Source organism: Mytilus galloprovincialis, chromosome 4 (genome assembly GCF_965363235.1).
Source record: "Mytilus galloprovincialis chromosome 4, xbMytGall1.hap1.1, whole genome shotgun sequence".
Lineage (NCBI taxonomy): Eukaryota > Metazoa > Mollusca > Bivalvia > Mytilida > Mytilidae > Mytilus > Mytilus galloprovincialis.
In genome coordinates, this window is record NC_134841.1 from 88,250,276 (window position 1) to 88,273,157 (window position 22,882).

General features: G+C 32.1%; 1 long non-coding RNA gene across 1 annotated transcript; it reads left to right on the forward strand.

Moving 5' to 3' along the window:
- The first annotated feature begins 11,688 nt into the window (after positions 1-11,688).
- LOC143070822 (uncharacterized) lies at positions 11,689-12,942 on the forward strand. Its single transcript, XR_012976724.1, has 2 exons — positions 11,689-11,844; positions 12,543-12,942. It is a non-coding gene; the product is annotated as an uncharacterized LOC143070822 (long non-coding RNA).
- Positions 12,943-22,882: the final 9,940 nt, after the last annotated feature.

Genomic DNA, 22,882 nt, shown 5'->3' on the forward strand with positions numbered 1-22,882 from the left:
GAAATGCTGTATGGCAGACAGTTATATTAATTAATTATTAGCTTCCTTGGAAAACTCCAAATTTCATATTTAATGTATTTCATTGTTAAATATTTTACATGAAACTTAATAAGTATATATTTGTTAATCGCATAGCTTTTGCTATTTGAATTCATTGGTTAAAGATATTTATTTATATTGTAAAGTTTAATATTTGCATCGTCGCAAAATCTTTGGTTACCTTCTTTGGTTACCTTCTGTAAGGGCTGAGTAGCCAGTTATGGTCAATATAAACTTCTAATATAAAAAGAATAATATGTGAAATTGAAAGAGGATTGACACTTTGTCATACCAAGGTGGGCAAACTACATGCCTTCTAGTAATAAGGGTGAATTGAAGTATTGACTGCCCTATTTCTACTTTCAAACGTTTGGCACGATGTTACTACAACCCCTAGGATTTAAAACAGAATCTTCGAAATTTCAGCCTCAAAACAAAATAAAAATGTTAGAAAACACGAACCAATATTAAAACAAATTCAATATATGTTTTAAATTATGTTTTTACAGCTTTTGATCATATACTAAGTAATATCTAGTATATTTGAGGATTAGAATAACAAAGCTATGTGAAAAAAAAAACGGATGTCCAACGTTAAATTTATGAAAAACTGATTTGACTCTTATGTATAGTGATCTTATTTCTTATTCTCTGATCTTCTTGATTCTTGGCAGGAACAACACCATTTGTCGGTTCTTTGTGGCGTTAAAGCCGTTATTTTGCCGAATATGGCTGCATATTAAGCTTGAATAAGAAAAATGTCCAACGACGTTTTTCGTTAACTCAACGAATGAAAGGGAATTTTATAAGTAGATATAGCAGAAAATGAATAAAAAGAGTAATACAATAATAATATCTACCAAAAGAACAAATATTTGCCTCATTGTTTTTGAATTCAAATATTACTCTTCTCTACACCATCGTTTTTTCAAACGGTAGCCATTTTGTCCAAGATGATATTTCATTTTTTAAAGCAGTTAACGCATAATTTTTATAATTGATCAAAACAAAAGTTAGATACACGAAGAGTAAAAAATGCGAAGATTCTTTTCTTATCATAACTACATATTTTGGTCTGAAAGGAATAAAATGCTTCCACACATTACAAAACGGTAGCCAATTTGTCCAAACGTCTGAAAACGTCTAAAATACGAAAGAGGGTAATTTCCGACGTTACATGTGCTAAAGTTTCAATTAAATGTTCAGGATAATTTAAACAAATCGTGTAATGAAATTTGGAAAAAGAGGTTGATGATTGCTGCCGAAAAAAAAGAATAGTGCATGTTGCTATAGACTCCGCCCGGGGACATAGGTTCGACACAGGATAAATTTTTCAATTTTTATTAATCGTGGCTTCCGTACATACATTTTATAGGCAAGGGAAGAACAAAAATTTGCTAACGTAGATTTGAAGATCTTACATTGTTGGCAAATTTGAGATATTATGGTGTTAGCCCTGTATAACCAAGTGTTGTTCGTTGGAGAATATCTGTCATAGGGTTGTCACATGTCAACATAACTATAAAATTCCTCTTCTTAACAGAGGACATAAAAAATAACATTAATTAATCCTTTTTATGGTTCGATATTTTTGTTATTTTACTTTTATTGTAAACGTATAGTCGCCAACCGAAACCGAGGCTCAATATGTGTACAATATCAATCGTAGAAAACTTAACGGGGGACTATGATCTTATAGATAATTATGTTATTACAAAGCAGGACTCATATTTACGATATTTCCTTCCTGAATATGAACGTTATATATACTTGCCACTGGACGATAAACATACAATAATCCATCCATTTAACACTTAGAAAAAATATATTGATAACAATTCACTTTACCTGTAAATAGTTCAATGCCTAGCCCCAAATAATAATTATTTCGTTTAAATATATTAACATAAATTGTAATTTTACACCATTAATATATATACTGCAATGTACCTTGTTCCGCATTGAAAATCAAGTGCATTTATACCTTTATCAGTTTACAGAAAATGTTAACGTTTTGTTGTTGACTTCTTATAAATCAGACAAATTTGTTAGATTAACGTTCATTTTTTATCGATCAATTTTTAAAGGTTGATCCAGTTTCGTGATATTGAAATATTAAGATTCTTTCTAATGAATCTTGTACGACTTTACCTCCAGCAGAGCTGTAGGAAAACAGTACATTAACGGGTGTAACACGGACACTTTTTAAGAATAGAGTAACTCCTGCATTTAATTAGTTTATATACCTTTATCGTATACCTTGCGAGGTGAGGTAGGTGGAAATCCTCCCAAATGGGGATGGTGTGGGTGATATTTTGTTGGAGTGGCGGGGAATAGATGTATTCTACGGAAGCCTTTTAGGGGCATGTTTATTTACTTTTCCAATTTTGATATAATAAATCATAATTTGATGTAATAAATTATAACTTGATGTAATAAAGTATTAACTTGATATAACAGATTTTCAATTTGATAAAACAGATTATCAATTTGATATTACAGATTATCAATTTGATATTACAGATTATTAACTTGATACAACAAATGATCAATTTGATATAACAGATTATATGAGCCTCTTGATAACGGTGTATTTATAGTGTAGGGATCGCGGATCAAGAGGAATGCAAAAACATTAAGGTCTATATCTCTAAAGTAGTTTTAGCGTTTCACTTATATATTCTTTATGCAAAATAGGAAAGAGAAAAATCATCAATGCATAAGTACCTAGATATATAAAATTTGCATTTTGTTTCATCGAATTATTATTTTTTTTATTTCAAATTAATAAAGGGTCATATCAAATTTACATAATATGTTATATTAAATTGATAATCTGTTAAAATTAAAATAATAATTTGATATATTAGATTGATAACTATCAAAAATACTTGCCACTGGAAGATAATCATACTCTATTCATTTAACACTTTAATAAGAACTATTCACAATACTTTTCCTTTCTGTAACGCCTTACCCAAAAAATAATTAATTTGTAAATACACATTAACGTAAGTCGTACTTTTATACCATAATATAATACCGTAATGCACCGTCTATACACGTTTGTACTGATCGTCTTACAAAACAAAGGATTACATTACTGTTTAGTTTAGTTTTCGATGAAAATGATGGTATAAAATGCATGCAATAAAATATTGGCATTCTATTTTTTGTATATAACACACACATAAATCTATAAAAAGGAGTTCTCGTTTATTTAGAATTTTTGAAATACTAAGGCTTTTCTACCTCAGGCATAGATTACCGTAGCTGGATTTGGCAAAACTTTTAGGAATTTTGGTCCTCAATGCTCTTCAACTTCGTACTTTATTTGGCCTTTTTAATTTGTTTGGATTCGAGCGTCACTGAGAAGTCTTTTGTAGACGAAACGCGCGTCTGGCGTATATACAAAATTTAGTCCTGGTATCTATGATGAGTTTATTTATTGCTGTTTAATTTATAGCTTTGTACAAAATATTCATAGCTGTGTTTAAGTTCGCGAAAAAGCATACGTTGACGTATCTGCATGTATTATATTTACATACTTGCTTCTTGTATGTAAAAATTCTGACTTAAGGTAGCACAATACAAAGATTTTTTTCACTCCCAATCAGACAACTTTAAACTGATGTATTTCATTTCATCCTTCTTTAAATTTTATAAATGAGGTATCAAAAGAAAGAAGAAAGATTAATCTTTCAAATCGTGACAATTTCATTATGACATAATTATTACATAATTAATTGTTATGTAATCAGTTGTTATATTGTGATGTCAACACTTGATTGAATTTAAGCTTTTTTGTTATTCATAGCATCCCAAAACATTTTATAGATTCTTGTACAACACAGCTTGACCTCCAAAACTGTGTCTCAGATTTCCAAAAACAAGAACAAATTTTATACCAAATTAAATTTAGTGATCTCTTGTGAATTGATGTTGCAAACTTCATTGAAGATTTATAAGAGAATGAAATAAAATAGGAAAAATCTGAGACACAGTTTTGGAGGTCAAACTGTGTTGTACAAGATTCTATAAAATATTTTGGGATGCTATAAATAACAAAGAAGCTAAATTTATTCAAGTGTGGACACCACAATATAGCAACTAATTAAATAACAATTAATCATGTAATAATTATGTCATAATGAAATTATCATAATTTGAAAGATTAATCTTTCTTCTTTCTTTTGGTAGCTCATTTAATAAATTTAAAGAAGGATGAGAGGAATTACATCAGTTTAAAGGTGTCTGAATGGGGATGAAAAATCTTTGCATTGTGCTACCTTAATCACGTTGAGGTTTAAACTTATTCGGATGTGTCTACATTTTGTGTTGAAAATGTCTGGTTATGTAATGTATTTCAGTTGTTTTCTGTAATTAGTTAATACTTCAGTTTTATCATGTACTTCTATTGTTTAGTAATTTTATAAATTTACTGTTTGCAAAAGTATAAATTGTTCTAAATAATAGGGATGTTCTGGTAACTAACAGAAAACCCTGGCCGTTTTTGCACAACTTTTTTCATCTTTGGTCCTCGATGCTGTTCGACTTTGTGCTTGCTTCGGCTTTCAAACTTTTGTATCTGGGCGTCACTAGTAGATCTTGTGTGGACAAAATGCACTTCTGGCGTATTAAAATTTTGAACTTGTTGCCTTTTGTTAGCTGTTGTTCGTGTGTTTCTTTGTCTATTGTGTTCTCCAATTTATTTATATTGTAGTCCTGTGGTGTTGAGTTGTCATTTTAATGTTATATTTCACATGGCTATAAAAGAGGGAGGTTTGGCATGCCACAAAACCAGGTTCAACACACCATTTTTTCCTTTAAAAATGTCCTGTCAGGAATATGGCCATTGTTTTATTATAGTTCGTTGATGTGTGTGTTACATTTTTACATTGCGTCGTTTGTTTTCTCTTATTTTTGAGTGTAAATTCACATTGCGATAAGACGTGTCACTGTACTTGTCTATCAAAAACTCATGTATTTGGTTTTGATGTTATATTTGTTTTTCTCGTGGAATTCTGTCTGATGCTTGGTCCGTTTCTGTGTGTGTTACATTGTAGTGTTGAATCGTTGTTCTCCTCTTATATTTAACGCGTTTCCCTCAGTTTTAGTTTGTTACCCCGATTTTGTTTTTTGTCCATGGATTTATGAGTTTGAACAGCGGTATAATAATGTTGCCTTTATTTATTGCCCTTCAAGTGATGCAACTACTATATATATTTACAGTACCTATAATACAATTATAAAAAACATTACATGGGCGACACCAGAAGCTAACATAAAGACACATTTGACAATGAAGTGATTTTCGTGTCATAAACAACATCTGCATTAATATTAAAATTCAGGCCTCTACAATAATGATGGCGCAACTATCTATTGTTTAGATGTATATGATTATCAGAAATTAAAAAATTATCATGTCATAAAAAAAATGTATTAATGACCAAAAGATATCTTACATAGAAAAAAACATCATATACATGTACTATTTAAACACGTAAATGATTAATTAAACAATAACCCATAGATACGTTCAGATGCGTCAACGTATCAGATACTGATACGATGCGTCTTTAAATTGTCCCACTTCTATTTGTGAGTATGTGTCATCTAATCTATATAACACTACTTATGCTTATGCTGACGGTTAGATTGTATTGGTTAAGTAAGTTTGAGCAGCATAACAGAAGTGCACACCTTTGGCAGGAAAAATTGACAATGCTGGTTTATTATGATCGGAATCGAACGCATATTACCGATTCGGAATTCGAACGCACACCATCTGTGTTGTCAGATATGTGATCACTGTAAATGAATTACTCTAAACACAAGGTCATTAAGGCCCAATTAATTTTGTTCAGATTATTTTAACTTATCTTCTGCTGCCATTTTATTAATTTTCTCACTGTGCATTTGTTTTGTAAGATATTGATAATGATATCGAAAAACTATTGCGCTTTTGAAACAGTTTGTCACCGGACACTTTTCTTTTACAATTTTAAAAGTTGTCTCCCTTAACACTGATTTCCTTGTGAATAATCTCATCATAGATACCAGGATTGAAATTTCATACTTACGTCAGACGCGCGTGTCGTCTACAAAAGACTCATCAGTGACGCTCGAATAAAAAAATGTTAAAAAGGCAAAATTAAGTACGAAATTGAGGAGCATTGAGGACCAAAAATTCCTAAAAGTTTTGCCAAAATACAGCTAAGGTTATGTATTCCTTGGCAAATATGCCTTAGTATTTAAAAAATTCAAAGTTTTGCTAATAGTTAATTAATAATTATGAACATATTAATGATAACTCAAGTCAAAACAGAAGTGCCGACTACTGGGATGGTGTTGCCCTCGGGGATTTAAAACTCTACAAGCAGTAGCATCGACCTAGTGGTTGTAAATAGACTCATCATAGATACTAGGATTGAAATTTCATATTAACGTCAGACGCGTATTTCGTCTACAAAAGACTCATCAGTGACGCTCGAATAAAAAATTTATAAAAAACCAAAGTTAAGTACGAAGTTGTGGAGCATTGAGGAACAAAAATTCCTAAACGTTTTCAAAAATACAGCTAAGGTTATCTATTCCTGAGATGAATAATCCTTAGAATTTCAAACATTCTGTTAGGGCATCTCCTTTGTAACCAACAAAGTCATCACCACATTGATTTTGTCTGTTTGTAAAATACTGCTTGAAAAATTTGTCAAAAGAAATCCGGTGACCTCTTATTATAGAAGTTATATACTCTTCACTATTTTCCTCAGTGGTATTGTGGCGCAAAACAAAAACTGTGTTGAAAAAGACAAAGGGCATTTTGATATAAGATCCCTGTGCCTTATCTACGAAATTAAGAACCATAAACATTTTCGGTGTAAACATGGTAAAATAACCTTAATTTGATGTAAGACATTGACTTTGGGTAGAATACTTATTTCGTAAAGAAGTACCGCGTTATAACTAACTTAAAATAATTTTTGGAATCAGTGTAAGATAAATTAATTCCTAACAGGAGGAGTGCCTTTTAAAAGTACTATTTTTCACCTTCATTCTAATCAGCAAACGTAAGTTCAAAACTGGGTAAACCTTCCATTAAATGTCCGTTCTTTTTTCTCTCTCTCCATTAATAATTATTTTATATACATGTATAATAAGTATATGAAAAAGACAGTGCCGTGTGGATGTCAATAAGACAACTCTTCACAAGATACCAAATGACACAGAAATTGATAAATATAGGTCATCGTACGGCGTTAAACATTGAGCAAAGTATATATAGCATAATTAGTAATAAACGGCCCCGAAAAGAGAAATGTAAAACAATTCAAACAAGAAAACAGAATATCGTGGAGTAAACATGTTAGCGGGTTGCAAACCCTCCCCTAACGGGGAATAGTGGTGTAACGGTACAACATAAGAACAAACTATAAACATTAGTTGATAGGTGGGATTATTCATCAGATGGATATACAAATATAAATACATTCAACAAAAACAGAGTGAACGTGGCACACTTATATATGTTTTCTTGGCAATATGATACTTAAGTGCAAATTGGTCTGAAATTCCAATACATATTCAACCAACATTTAATGGTTCCCAGTATTTAGAGGTCATTTCAAATTATCACTCATAAGTGCCATATACATGCAAAATCAGTTGACGGTAGTCGCCACTGGACGTAAAACAAAAAACAATCAACAGACAGTGGAATATATAATGTGCTATGCAATTATAGGAACACAGTGTTCATTATCACTAAACAGATCATTATGTATTGCCTTAACTGTTACTCATTTCGTCAAGGTCTTGATTCTGGTCCACTCTAGTTTAAACGGGATAAAAAGGGACGTCACCACACCTAGAAAAAAGACAAGTTTCTTTTTCAACTTTCCCTTTATCACGCAGTTTCTTTAACCATCCCTATGCAAATACAATTTATTTGAAAGATATGGTACCACAAGAAGACTGTACAGTCTCAGTTTGAAAATCGAGATGGCAACCCCTTCTACATGTAAATACAGCAAAAGTCTGACACCGGGTGTTGAATTTGTCCACCGTCTCCATATCTATCTATAAAAAATGACGACTTTTTTTATTCAAAAACGAGAAAAAAAAATTGCATTAGACGACTGATATCGGTCTCGGCAAAAATTCTACCAATTAAACGTTTGATTTTGCCTTGGTTGATCGACAATATTTACATTTTCTCAACTTTTGACTTGTTTAAAATAACAAGATATAACAGTTATATGTGATGTTACTACTTTATTATTCTGTTTTAGAAATGGAAGACAAATGGTATCATGACGATCTTCGAACGGAGCTTGTTTGTGGTAGATATCAAGTTAATAAATATTTGGAATAGTTATCAAAGGTACCAGGGTTATAATTAAATCCGCAAGACGCGCGTTTCGTCTACATAAGACTCACCAGTGACACTTAGATCAAAATAGATATAATGTCAAACACGTACAATGTTGAAGCGCATTGAGCATCCAAAATTCCAAAAAATTGTGCCAAATACGGCTGAGAACCTTTTCGATAATTCTTAATTAAAAAAATTTTCAATGTGTTTTATTTTGTAAATAATAATTATCATTACCGAACTGTTCATAGATTAATAAATTATACCATTACAACCAATCACAGACCTCCGAATGCCTTCATCAACCTTGAGTAAAAATTAATCATATGGGTACCGGATTGGTTTTGTCTAACAATCAATCTTAATGGGTAGTGCAAAAAAATCAAAAAGTGACGTTTTACAGCTTGCAACGCGATTATTTCGACGTTTTGTTGTAATTTTTTTTCTCTCACTTTGATGATGTGTATCGTAAAAACAAAATTCGGTGACCCTATCATTATTTTAAATCTTTCAAAAAATAGAATTTATATCTCAACATTAAATTGTGTTTTAAGAAAAAAAATATATGAATTGAAAATTTAAGATTTGATGATTTTAGGACATATTTAAGAAAGCGTACATCGGTTTAATGTGCTTTCTATACAAAAGTTCACCTCTTACTAATATAAAATATTTCAATTATCGATATATAAGATATGATCGTACAGTCACCATGTAACATGTCGATTGCACAGTCACCATGTAACATATTAATAGTACAGTCACCATGTAACATATTAATCGTACAGTCACCATGTAACATATTAATCGTACAGTCACCATGTAACATATTAATCGCACAGTCACCATTTAACATGTCGATCGCACAGTAATCATGTAACAAATTGATCGCACCATGTAACATATTGATTGTAGTCACTATGTAACATATTGATTGTAGTCACTATGTAACATATTGATCATCAGCGTACAGTCACCATGTAACATATTGATCGTAATTATATATATTTACTATCTTCAATTGCCTTATATGAATTGTATATTTCCTATCGAATTAAATGGTTGACATTTTGGGGCATACCAGTTTGCCTTGTCGTTCTCATTTTTTTTTCTCGATTAATTCTTTGCAATATTGGTGGATAAAAATAAGCATTTCGATGACGAACACGACTGTTCATTCGATTAAGACGGAAAACAACTAGAACAGATTCAACATCAACTATATTTCTTTTCAGAGAACAGACATGGCATTTAAATGGCTGATTTTTATCATGTCTGTTATCCAAGGCACAACAGGAAGCATTATGTTTGGATTACCTCCTAATTTGTTTGGCCACAAAGTATCATACCTCTGGCGATTTCCAAACCAGTCGTTCGATTAGAATGAATTAATTACGATCAATTCAAATGGAAAATCCTGTACAGCAGTTCAGTTCAATTATGTCGGTAGACATGCCGCCCGTTTTCCAGGCGGTTACGATTTTTAATTATTTTGAAGAACTCAGAAATAAAATCCTTGCTCATTCTGATGGTTCTCAATTTCCATTCCTGAAGACATGGCAGAATTATCCATCAAAAGATAGTGGACATATCGAAGACCTCGGTCGAGTCGAAATGCATCATTTAGGGGATATGTATGGAAATGGATTATTCGATTTATTTCAGGGGAAAATTTCCCCGAGGACAATTAAACTTGCTGGGATGACAAAGAAAAAAACAAGAACAAGCGCTTCTGAATTTTATAAAGGATTTACAAAATGGGTAACTGGATCAAGTTTATCTGACATAACACCGATAATAAACGATCCGGTAATAGGATTTTTCAAAAATTGTCCTCAGTATGATGTGGGTGTGCGAAACAATATAACAAACTTGATGCAGCTGCACTTGTTTCAAAATGGTTCACTGTTCCAGACTTGGGATGAACACAACACTCAGTACTGGTAGGTTTACAGGATAAGAAATACATGTACGAAAGTGGGTCCTGCTTTTGTCCCTGCGACGTACATATCGCTTACATATATATATGCCACTCGACTGTCCGTTGCACATTGTTTGTCCATTTGCCCCTTCTTCGGATTTTTATATGTAATAAATAAGTTTTTTTTTTGTACTTTCAAATTAGTAATTATGCACTTTTTGTTGTCTGCTACACATACTGTTATTCGAATATACAATATCACTGTACAGGTTACCGAATAATAAGATCAATTTTATTTTCTTGAAAATTGCAAAACGGATTATTAAGAGAATATCTATAAATAAGTAAAGACGAGTATTTGATTGAGTTATTACCCTTTAATGACATCGATATTGTTTCTTCATTTTTCTGGCGTTTTTGTTTATGATCTTAAAAACTTTTTTATAAAAGCAAAATGATCAACAAGAAAATGTCTACATATAAGTTACCATAGCCCAAATTGTCACTCCTTATAGGAGTTTTTGTCCTTAACTGATTATTTAAACTAATTTAGGGTTTTGCCAGTTATCTTAAAAACTACAATAGAAAGATAGAAACCAAAATTTTTTTATTATATTTCAAGACGTCCAAAATTGTCAGTCAACTCTTCTTATGAGTTATTTTCCTTTATTGATGGTTATTAAGGATTTTTGGTCGATCGATAAAGAAAAAAACTGTTAAAACCAAAAAAAAAATATTAGCAAAAACAGTTCTACTAATAGATGATCATATTATAATGAAATATAATTTTGCAATCCTCCAAAATTAACTGAAATTGCAATGTGTTTCGGTCAAATGTATATATGTAGCTTTCAATAATAATTTCGTTAGTTTTCGTATACGTTTTTCGTACCGCTAGATTAGATCGTTTCAAGTTTGTATCTTCTGTTTTCAATACATATATTCTATATATTATTATTACAGATGACCTGAAAGAGATATATTTGCTGTGTTCCATTGGATTGGCTGTAAGAAACAATACGGCATGGTGTGGTATTCTGACTCCCGGTGATATAGAGATTGTTAACTTCGAAAGTGATCTTGATGCAAGTTTCCAATTCTATTCAAAAACTCTGAAATACCCTTTTCTTAAAAAAACCCAACATTTTTACAAACACAATTTAAATAAGCGGAATTAAAGCAAGTTTTTTTTAAACTGAATAAAATTGTTTTATACACCAAGCAGATGATGGAATATATTTAATTAATTCTATTGAAAATTAAATTCGTATTGTTATTTGATCACGTACACATTTTAAAAAAGGAAATGATATATCGATAAATAGTTAAAAATCGGTAAACGTTTTTGACGATTTATAAAACATGTAAAAGATGTATGCTTTTATTTACAGAACTACTAAACTATATTTATTGGCCATCCTCTGACTCCTAAGATATCTTGTCCGATGTGGGAGGATGTATTTGCCTCATTAGACAACGCTATAAAAATGTTCGATGCAAATCAAAGGTATTAATATCATTATGTTCACATTTATCATGGAATATTCTACTTTCTACTTATTCAAATTGTAAAAACTATCTTTCAGTTTTTAACTGTGACTTATCTTATTTCTGTGCTGTGTGTGTATTATTCCTTGTTCATCGCAACGATCTTACAGATTAAGTCAATTGCAACTGATTTTTACAGTTTGTTCTTATGTTGTGTTGATACACCACTCTCCCATTGATGGGGAAGGTTTTAGCGCTCTCAAACATGTTTAACACCGCTACATTCTTTATGTGCCAGTCCCATGTCAGGATCATGTGGTTGTTCAGTGGTTGTCGTAGATTCATGTCTGTTATATTTGGGTTAATTTTTTATCATAAATTGTTTAGTTACAAAGCAGGCCGTTTGTTTTTCTGGTTTGAATATTGTTTCACATTTTCATTTAAAGCCAAAATTATAGTATAGGTTTTTCTTATTATTGATGACAGTCTTATTGCATATAATAGCTTACCTCTACTTCACACGAACTCTTGTGGATGGTTGTCACATTGGCAATCATACCACTTCTCTTTGATTTTATATTAATACTAGAAGTATGAGTTTTTTAAAAAATTAATTGACTTTAAAAAGTTTGAACAAATATTGATTATGTTGAAGTCAAAGCAATTTATTTTCCTACTTTCTCAATAAAAATATTGGTAAATCACTTTGTTTCTTAGTTATCTTCTTGGCGATTTACGATTTGGACGTTAGACCACAATGGATTCATTCTATGCAGCACTTGGACTTTTCAATGACCATAAAGCATTACGAGCAGACAATTATGCTGAGATGAAAAACAGAGTATTTTACCAAGCAAAGACAACAACATTTGGTGCCCATATTGCATTTATTCTCTACAACTGTGGTGGGTCCGGTCCAGAAAATTACATGTTGAAAATGTTTGTGAATGGGAAGCCAATGGTTATTCCTAAATGCGGAAGTGATACATGTCAATATTTAGATGTGAAAAGTAAATACGCAGACTTCATTAAACATTGTCAGTGGAAACATATTTGCAGCGTTACCAAACCAGTTGTTGGATAACAAATTGAAATTAATATAAATATAATACCTTGACGTGTTCTTTCTGATATTGTGTAGTCAACTTAATTTAATAAAAAAAACAACATTGTGTAGTCTTTTTGTTGGATCCTTTAGAAACTATATATTTCTTGATTATTTGTTATACAATAAAATACATGAAAACACGAACCCAAGAGAAAAAACATAAAAAGGACTATGGGATAACTTATATCGGATATGTAACTATAATCCCGTTCCCTTTTCACGAAGGTGACGTGCCGAATTAGACTATGTACCGGATTTTTACTAACGTGTGTGTTGTATTGTTGTTTTGGTTTTTGTTTCACTTCAATGTTTCTGTTGTTTCGTTGTTTTCCTCTTATAGTTGATGTGTTTACCTCAGTTTTAGTTTGTAATCCGGATTTGTTTTTCTCTCAATCGATTTATGATTTTCAAACTGCGGTATTCTACTGTTGCCTTTATTTAGTATGTATATGTTGTGTCTTGTTAACTATTGTTTGTCTGTATGTTTTTTACTCTTTTAGCCATGGTGTTGTCGGTTTGTTTTCGATCTGAGTTTGAATGTAACTCTGGTATCTTTTGTCCTCTCTTTTATAATGTAACTCCAAGAGAAAAGTCTGAAAAAGTATGTTTTAAACTAGGCCGTTAGTTTTCTGAATTAAATTTCTTTTAAAGCAGACTATACGGTATGGGTTTTCTCATTTTTGTTGATTTTACTTGCTAACATCAATGTATTTTGATCTTTGGTGGATTTTGGCAATTATTCAACATCTTTTTAGTTCTAAATTAACTTAAGGAGAAACTAATAATTGTCAAGAAAAATGGTTAAACTACTAGTAGCCAATAAAAAATAATAACTAACAGCAATGTTCCAATAACCGAAAGAATGAAATGCTCCAACTAACATGAAAAATCACAAAGTATCTTATGAATGATTGAATATTTTGAAATAAAACAGGGTTAATGCGGCGTTCACACATTGCCGATTATTGCTCCCGTTTGAGATAAGACAGTGATTAGACAAGAAAAGTGAAAAAGTCGGATTACTATCCTCACTTATCTGGAATGTCCTATCATTGTACTAACGCAGTCGTTTTAATTCTTTACAGACTTCTACGGGTCAAGAATGGTCCGGATAGTTCGGCCAAGCAACCCGACAGTTAGGTATGTCCCGTAACATTATAATAATCATAATAAATTCTTTATTTTAAGAGGGTAAACTCAGTTACTAGTAGTTACAATAAATTAATCTTCCCTCAGACCCTCACATACAAATTACAATACAATCAAAACAGATATTTACACATAGTTAATTTACAGTCATGTAGTTCAATGTATTGTTATTAACATAAGATATAATGCTGTTTAAGATGTACATGTAGTAAAAAAATCAAATGAAAACATATACAAATACATTGTAGCAAGTATTTCTCATCAGGAGTGTGTTAGGTATTTCTTGATACTTTGCTTAAAAGTAAAAGTGTTTTGATCTTTACGCATTTTGTGTGGTAGTCCATTCCATAACACTGATCCAGAAGAAAGAAAGGATTTCTTAAATAGCTCAGCTTTTGGCTTAGGAACTATCAAATTACCTTGAGTGACACCTCTTAAGAAGTAAGGATTATTATCTGATTTCAGTTTAAACTTTTGAACTAGGTACATTGGTGCTACCATACGCATACATTTATAAAGAAGAAAATATTTGTGGTATTTTATTCTATTGTCAACTGTCATCCACCCAAGTTTTTTAAATAAGGGGGCTGAGGGGGATAAAGGATCTGCATCTAGAATTAATCTTGCTGCCCTTTTTTGGAGTTTTAAAATTCTTATTATCCCTTCATTTTTACATTCACCCCAAATAATACAGCAGTAGTCAATTAAGGGGAAAATATATCCATTGTACATTCGAGGAAACTAAGCCGATTTTGTCTAGTCGGATTACAATGATGACTATGTCGTAACAGATTCTGCTGTATCGGATTAAAATCCCAACAATGGTCTGTGTTTTCTGGACGGTGTCCTGTGAAACGGGAATGATCTGGAGAAATTTTGCATTGCTGTTTTTCTGTCCAGATTGCATCCAGATCCTGTCGAATGTGAACCGTCTTTGCCGAAACCGTTCCGGTACAGCCCCTTTATTTAATACGAAGTTCGTCAATGTTATTCACGTCAGAAAACCGACAATTACAGTACACAGTACGACTGAGACCAGACAAAGCCGTTTGCAATGCGGTAGAGCGAACCGTGATAGGATAACGTTCCGACAGTACCTGATCATCCCGAATATGATGACAGCTTTCTAATGCGGGGTTAACACATTGCCGATTATTACTCCCGTTTGAGATCAGACAGCGATACGAATCGAAAAGTGAAAAAGTCGGATAACTATCCTCAATTATCTGGAGGAATGTCCTATCATTGTCTGAACGCAGTCGTTTAAGTTCGTAAAAGATTACTACTGGTCGGGAAGGGTCCGAATAGTTAGGTCCGTCCCGTAACATTCGGGGAAACTCGGCCGATTTTGTCTTGTCGGATTACAATCGTGCCTATGTCGTGACAGATTCAGCTGTATCTGATCAAAATCCTAACAATGTTCTGTGTATTCTGGACAGTGTCCTGTGGAACGAGAATGATCTGGAGAAATTTTTGATCTCTGTTTTTCTGCCGATTGAGTCCAGATTGCATCTAGATCTTGTCGATTGCAAACCGTTTTTGCCGAAACCGTTCCGGAACAGTCCCGTTATTAATACGAAATTCGTCAATGATACCCACGTCAGAGTCCCGACAAAGAATACAATACGACTGAGACCAGACAAAGCCGTTTGCAATGTGATAGAGTGGACCGTGATAGGATTACGTTCCGACAGTTCCTGATCATCCCGAGTATGCCGACAGTTTTCGAACGGATAACTTCCGTCAGCGTCGGTACACTGTCTGGGAACTGTCTGATCTCTGTCGGATTACATTCGATAGAATCGGGATTGACTGCGTGACAGACTCGGTCGAATTTTACCAGGCGAAAGATACAAGTTGGATAAGAGGCGGATTGAGAACGGGATTATCGGGATAAATTCGCTTGGAAACAGTTGAATATCGACGCTTCCTGAACAATATTGGGAATGGTCCTGTAAAGAACGGCAGTAAAAATTCTGAATGTGTGACCCCAGCTTAACGGATAATTTCCGTTAGTGTCGTTTCACTGTCTGGTCACTGTCTGCAAGATTTGAAAAAAAAAGATTTGCATTTTTTTGTAACACTGTTAACATGTATATAGAAAAATAAATGATTTATTGCATTACCATCAATAATGTGTCCATAGAAACGGAGGCCCCTCTCGCACTATTATTTTCTATGTTCAGTGAACCATGAAATCTAGTTTGGTATTATAATGAGAAGATCATATCATCATTTTCAATTCAGTGTTTTGTTACTGTTACATGAGGTAAATATTACAACGATTAAAATTGTAAGAGGCAAAGACTGCAGACGGAAATGTATGGAGAGTTACTATTTTTCTCCTCAAAATGGAGAAAACGCCATCCAAAAGAAAATAATATTTATAACCAGAAAAATATTGGCATGCTTTTTGATTAAAATAACTAAGAAGGATGGGTTATTGTACTTATTATGTTAATCAGTAGGTTACAGAATCATTCTAAATTGTGTATAAATACCAATTCAAGTCATCTTTACAATGTGTTGTTTTTTGTTGTTTATCATTGTTTGCATGTTTGGACTTTTAGTTCAAATGAGTCGGATGTTAGTTTTTAACGTGTTATGATGTACTGTGTGTTTTACTCATTACTATCCTGTGGGAATAGACAAGGTGAGCAAATAACAATAGGCACTTTTCAAAATATTTGGTACATATGTGGAAGGAAAGAAATCCGGGAAAGCAATGTATGTGGTTATACATTCGTTCTAAGGTTATTCCTCTTAATCAACTGTGAACGACCGAAAGACACATAGTAGTAATTTAGAAATGGGACGCAAGTTCGCTTATAGAACTGCAATCATAACAGAGGTAAAAATAAATAATCGTTCCGAGACCATAAACGATTTCACAGTTCGACATTATAATTAATAGAATAAGGTAAGAGTGATACTGAAGAAAGAATTTTAGAAAGGTAAGTAGCATTTTGCTATTAATTGTTTACATTTACGTTATCTGGTCTCTGGTGAATAGTGTTCTCATTAGAGTTAATAGGGATCGAATGAGCATACCAACAAAGTAGCAGACAGTAGACTTATTGATTACGATGACGATATCTCTGTAATCATCGCGCTTCAGAGATTTTTATCGCCATCGTCTAGTAATTCATTTGGAAAAGTTTACAGTGTGAGTTGGATTTTCAAAGATATTGGTATTTGTTGTTGTTAGTTTATAGTTATGAGGTTTTTTTTCCTTTTCTGATCTTATTGTGTTCAAAATAGTATGTTCACTACGTGTCTGCACTCATATGTGCAAGACAACAATGATGTTAAATGTATGCTTTGTAAATTAGTAGCTGTTTTTGTGTATTGTCGTGAATAAATTTTAAAAGTCTCAAAGTTATTCGTTGCTATTCTGTGGTTTACATGTCCTATAATATTATTTATTCATGTATTTTTCTGTTCTGAGTGTTTTTGCATTTATTTGTACTGTATATCTGTTTTGTAATGTTGTCATTTTATTGTCATTTTTAAACATTCTCATTAAGCGCGATGTTTGGCTAGCCGCAAAACCATGTTAAACCCCCATAGTTTCTTCAAATATCCTGTAAAAATTCAGGAATAGGGCAGCTGTTACCTAATAGTTTGATTCTATGTAAGTTGCATATGCGTCTGTTTTTGTTGAACTTCAGTTTTTCTGTTATTTCGTTGTTTTCCTCTTACAGTTGATGTGTTTCCCTCGGTTTTAGTTTATGACCTGGATTTGATTACTCTTAATCGTTTTATGACTTTTAAACAGCGGTATACTACTGTTGCTTTTATCTGTACATCAAACTAAAAATGTAAGTAATGCATTCGTTTTATGTAAGAAAAATAATTGGCGAGTTTTTTTTTGTTCATACATTATTTTTGTTCACTTACGTAGCTTTATGTCATCTTTGTTAAGATCTAAGAATTTTGATATAAGGGTAAGGACTTAATTCCATTATTTGAATTTCAAGAGTGACATAGTATCGCTTTTTGTATACCAATTGTATGCTGAACTTCAAACGCTTGATTTGAGAACAGGAAATCAAATAACTATATTTGTTAACATATGTGTGTATAAAGATATACTATGCCAAACGTAAGAAAAACAATGAGGTTGAATAACTTTATATTAATACATAAAACAAACAAGTTATTGTTTGGTTATATAAAATTGTTCAAAATTTTATACGTTTGACCCAAGTATGAGTTTAAAAACATCTTTTATCCATACAACACTTTTCTTAATGTCTATATACACAATCATGATAAATTTTTTTGATAGACAATATAATTTGTGAGACCCTTATAGTAAAATGTTTATTCAAGTATAGTAATCATAAAATTAGCCAACACATTATGATTATAGTCTATATTATTATCGAGACACTGACATGCGAATCATGTAACAATCGAGTCATATGAACTTCATAAAAGTTTTCAATTATAAGTTAGAACCTTTAATTTTTCTTTAATGAATTAACATTCAAAACGGAAATTATTGGCAAATTACTTTTTATTTTACCGATGTAGCCCATGTTAAGTTATATCACCCATTCAAAACGGTATCATCTTTGATATTAGTTTGGTATTTATATTTTATACTAGTCTTGAATCGCAGTTTTATGCTGCGTATGCATTGCACAATTTAATAGTCATCGCAGCAGCTTCAATATTATTTTTACAACTTTGAAACTGCTTAACAAATTTATTAAAAACACACTTAATTAACAGCAGTTGTCAATGTTGGCACTAGGATTGATGGCTTTTGAATATTTCACCACCGATATGTAAAAAAAACCAAAAACATTTATTTTACAAATTAAACAAAAACTTTTAACAGCTGTGAATAAGATGTAGCAGTAAAAAAACTAGTTAATTAATATACGATTTAAATTATATCTAAAAACCTCTAACTTTTATGTTATCAATACAACTATATACATGTATGTACAATACACAAATTATACTACATCAATTGACACGAAGTAGACCATGTACAATACACAAATTATACAACAATAAATTGACACGAAGTAGACCATATGCAATACACAAATTATACAACAACAAATTGACACGAAGTAGACCATGTAAAATACACAAATTATACAACAATCAATTGACACGAAGTAGACCATGTACAATACACAAATTATACAGCAATCAATAGACACGAAGTAGACCATGTACACTGCACAAATTATACAAAAATCAATAGACACAAAGTAGACCCTGATTGCTCATGATCCTCATATGACCTCTTGCGGGAGATCATATTCGTTAGAGTAACAGTTAGGCGTTTCGGCAAGATCGTAACCAACCATTTCTTCTTGTTTGCCTTCAAAGTAAAAGAAAAATGATAAAATTAACATCCCAGTCATCAATATATTCTGTAAAATGTCTGACAAACCTGGAAATCTGAATACTGAAGATACACTGTCTTGTAATGGATAAATCATGATCTATATTGTTTGTTTGGTTTTTACACAGTTTTCCAAGCGTTCAGTTATTGAGTGAAAACTACGAGAATCGAAACACATATGTTTAAACGAAATTCTAAATTCTAAAACAAGAGTACACATGCTGCTGAAATATCTAACTTGTTTTATTCACCATTGATTTTATGTTGATTGTCTTTCTCTTTTTAAGATATAAGGTTTTAATACAAGTATCAAATAAACTTAATACTTTTTGATCCATGACAATGAGGTCAAAGTCAGAAAAATCCTATTTTACAGACATGTACACTATATACTTATTCTATACATCAAATACACTCGACATATTGCTTATGATAATTAAATAGAGACCAACAAGTGAAACTGCGAGCTACTGCTCACTGATGATACCCCCGCCGCAAGTGGATAATATTAATAGTGTAAAAATATGCATGTGTTCGGTAAACAGGAAGTTGTCGAGTGATGAATCTGAAAATGCATCACACGGTATAGCTGACTTATAAAAATCCTGAAACCAAATTTCAGAAATCCTTGTATTGTAGTTCCTGAGAAAAATGTGACGAAAATTTTTACCTTGGTTATCATGTGTAAAATCATACAAGTGTTCGGTAAACAGGAAGTTGTCGAGTGATGAATCTGAAAACGCATCACACGGTATAGCTGATTTATATAAATCCTGAAACCAAATTTCAGAAATCCTTGTATTGTAGTTCCTGAGAAAAATGTGACGAAAATTTTCAACTTGGTTATCGTGTGTAAAATTATACAAGTGTTCGGGTAACAGGAAGTTGTCGAGTGATGAATCTGAAAACGCATCACACGGTATAGCTGACTTATATAAATCCTGAAACCAAATTTCAGAAATCCTTGTATTGTAGTTCCTGAGAAAAATGTGACGAAAATTTTCAACTTGGCTATCATGTGTAAAATCAGACAAGTGTTCGGTAAACAGAAAGTTGTCAAGTGATGAATCTGAAAACGCATCACACGGTATGGCTGACATATATAAATGTTGATACAAAATTACAGAAAGGTTGGATGTGTAGTTCCTGAGAAAAATGTGACGAAAGTTTCATGGGACGGACTGACTGACGGACGGACGGACAGACAGAGGTAAAACAGTATACCCCCCCTTTTTTAAAGCGGGGGTATAAAAATACGAAACTTAACAGTGACCAATGAACCAATAAAATGAGGTTAAGGTAAGAATTAACCTTCCAGACAGACATGTGCACCTTACTTTTTTCAATTTAACAATCATTCAATACACCACATGAAGTAGTCTTATTGCTTAAAATATTCGAAAAAAATACCAAAAACACAAAAAATTATTATTTACCAATGAACCACGATAATGAGTTTGAGATAGAATGAAACCTGCCAGACAGACTGTACCTCCAACAACAATTCCAAACAACAACTATAGCTGGCATACTGCTTGTAGTATATGCAAAACAGACTGAAAAGAAAGCACTAAAGATCGACCATTGAACAATGAAAAAATTAAGACATGGTCGGGTGATACCTTCCGAACAGACATGTACCCTTACAATTTTTCCATACACCAAATATGGACCTACTGCTTACAGTATTTAAAAAAAAAACACATCAAAACACAAAAAAAATAACATTGACCACTGACCACAAAAATAAGGTCAAGGTGTGACGAAACCTGCCAGACTGACATGAACAAATATAGATATCCTACTATTCATAATACTACTAAGTGAGATATTCAAATGCATACTTTTTCTAAGCAAACGATGAACCATGCAAATGAGGTCAACAACAATGGGCACATAACAAACGGAAAGTTCGTAACATAAGGTTTCTGTTAACAAGGAATAAAGCACCCATATCTTCTTATATAACATCAAGCTTTTATATAAATAGTTTACACCGACGCCACTAAACATTAATCCCTCTGTCTAAAAGAAACTGCGAATTACGTCGCATGCCAGACAAAAACTGAAAACTCTCACTAGAAACATTATTTTGATGCCAAACATGATCTGGTATATACTATTCACATCAGACTTTGTATATTATTTAAACTTACCTGTTCTATTTTGTTTGTGAACTGAACTTCGATCTGCAGAGGAAAGTGAACTTAACATAAAACATTCAATGTTTAAATTTTTAAGTTTAGCTTAATTTGCTGAACAGTTTCAGGTTGATTTGTATCAGTATTGTTCATTTTTCTGTATGTATCAGAAATATCATATTCAATTATTGTTAATATACAAATGAGAAAATGTGGTATGGTTGCCATTGAGACAACTTTCCACCAGAAATAAAATAAAGTGGTATTAATCAATTACATGCAACCGTATAGCCTTCAACAATGAGAAACAACTATACTGTATATAGTCGGCTATAAAAGCCCCGACATAAACACAAATAAAACGAACGACCTTATTAATTATAAAACAGTTTACTTTAAACAAATAGAAATACTCAATGGATCCCCCTAATCTGAGACTGGGATGAAAGCCATTTCTCTCAATTTTGTAATATGATGTAGTTTTCAAGATAAAAGAGAAATCTGTATTTATATTCGGTTTCGAATTTTCCTTGGATTTCGGTATTTTTAGGATTTTACTTTTGGTGGAGAGGTGTCTCATTGGCACGTATGTCACGTCTTCTTATTTCTATCTAAATATAATTTTGTCCCAAATTATATATCTAGTCTAAGCCTCACTTATAGTCAAAAGACATCTACATATGATTTTGTTTTAAATGTCTAGTCTAAGTGTCACTTAATATAATACACTCTACATGCAATATGTTTATAAACTTAGGTTTTTTCTCTAAATCTTGTATTCATCTAACTTTTAATTATATAAGCTCTACATCAAGTGTTTGTCTCAATTCTAATACTGTTTTTGGTCGCAAATTTAATATCTGATTTTCGTTACACTTTAAATTGAACAAACTCTAGTGTTTGTCTGAATCTTAGTATCGAATCTTAGTTTCAATCTTGATATACTTACCTCTAAATCTAGTCTTGATGACAATATAGATATTTATTGTGATGAATGCCATGGCCGAAACAGTGCAGGCTATGATTCCTAACAGTATTGCTATGTTAATGCTGGCTAAAAAAATATTTGATTAATAAATTCAAAATTGAAATCAAATGACATTATTGAAAGAAAAACGAGTCCTTTCTTATTGTTAAAGGCTTTCTAGTTTCGTTGGAAAAATCGACATAAAAGAACCTTTTTGATACACAAGAAATTAACCGCAATATACGCAACAATAAACACTGGTTTAGTGGCTTAGTTAAGCAACTCATCTATAGCCACTATTATGTGAAAATAAATCTTTCA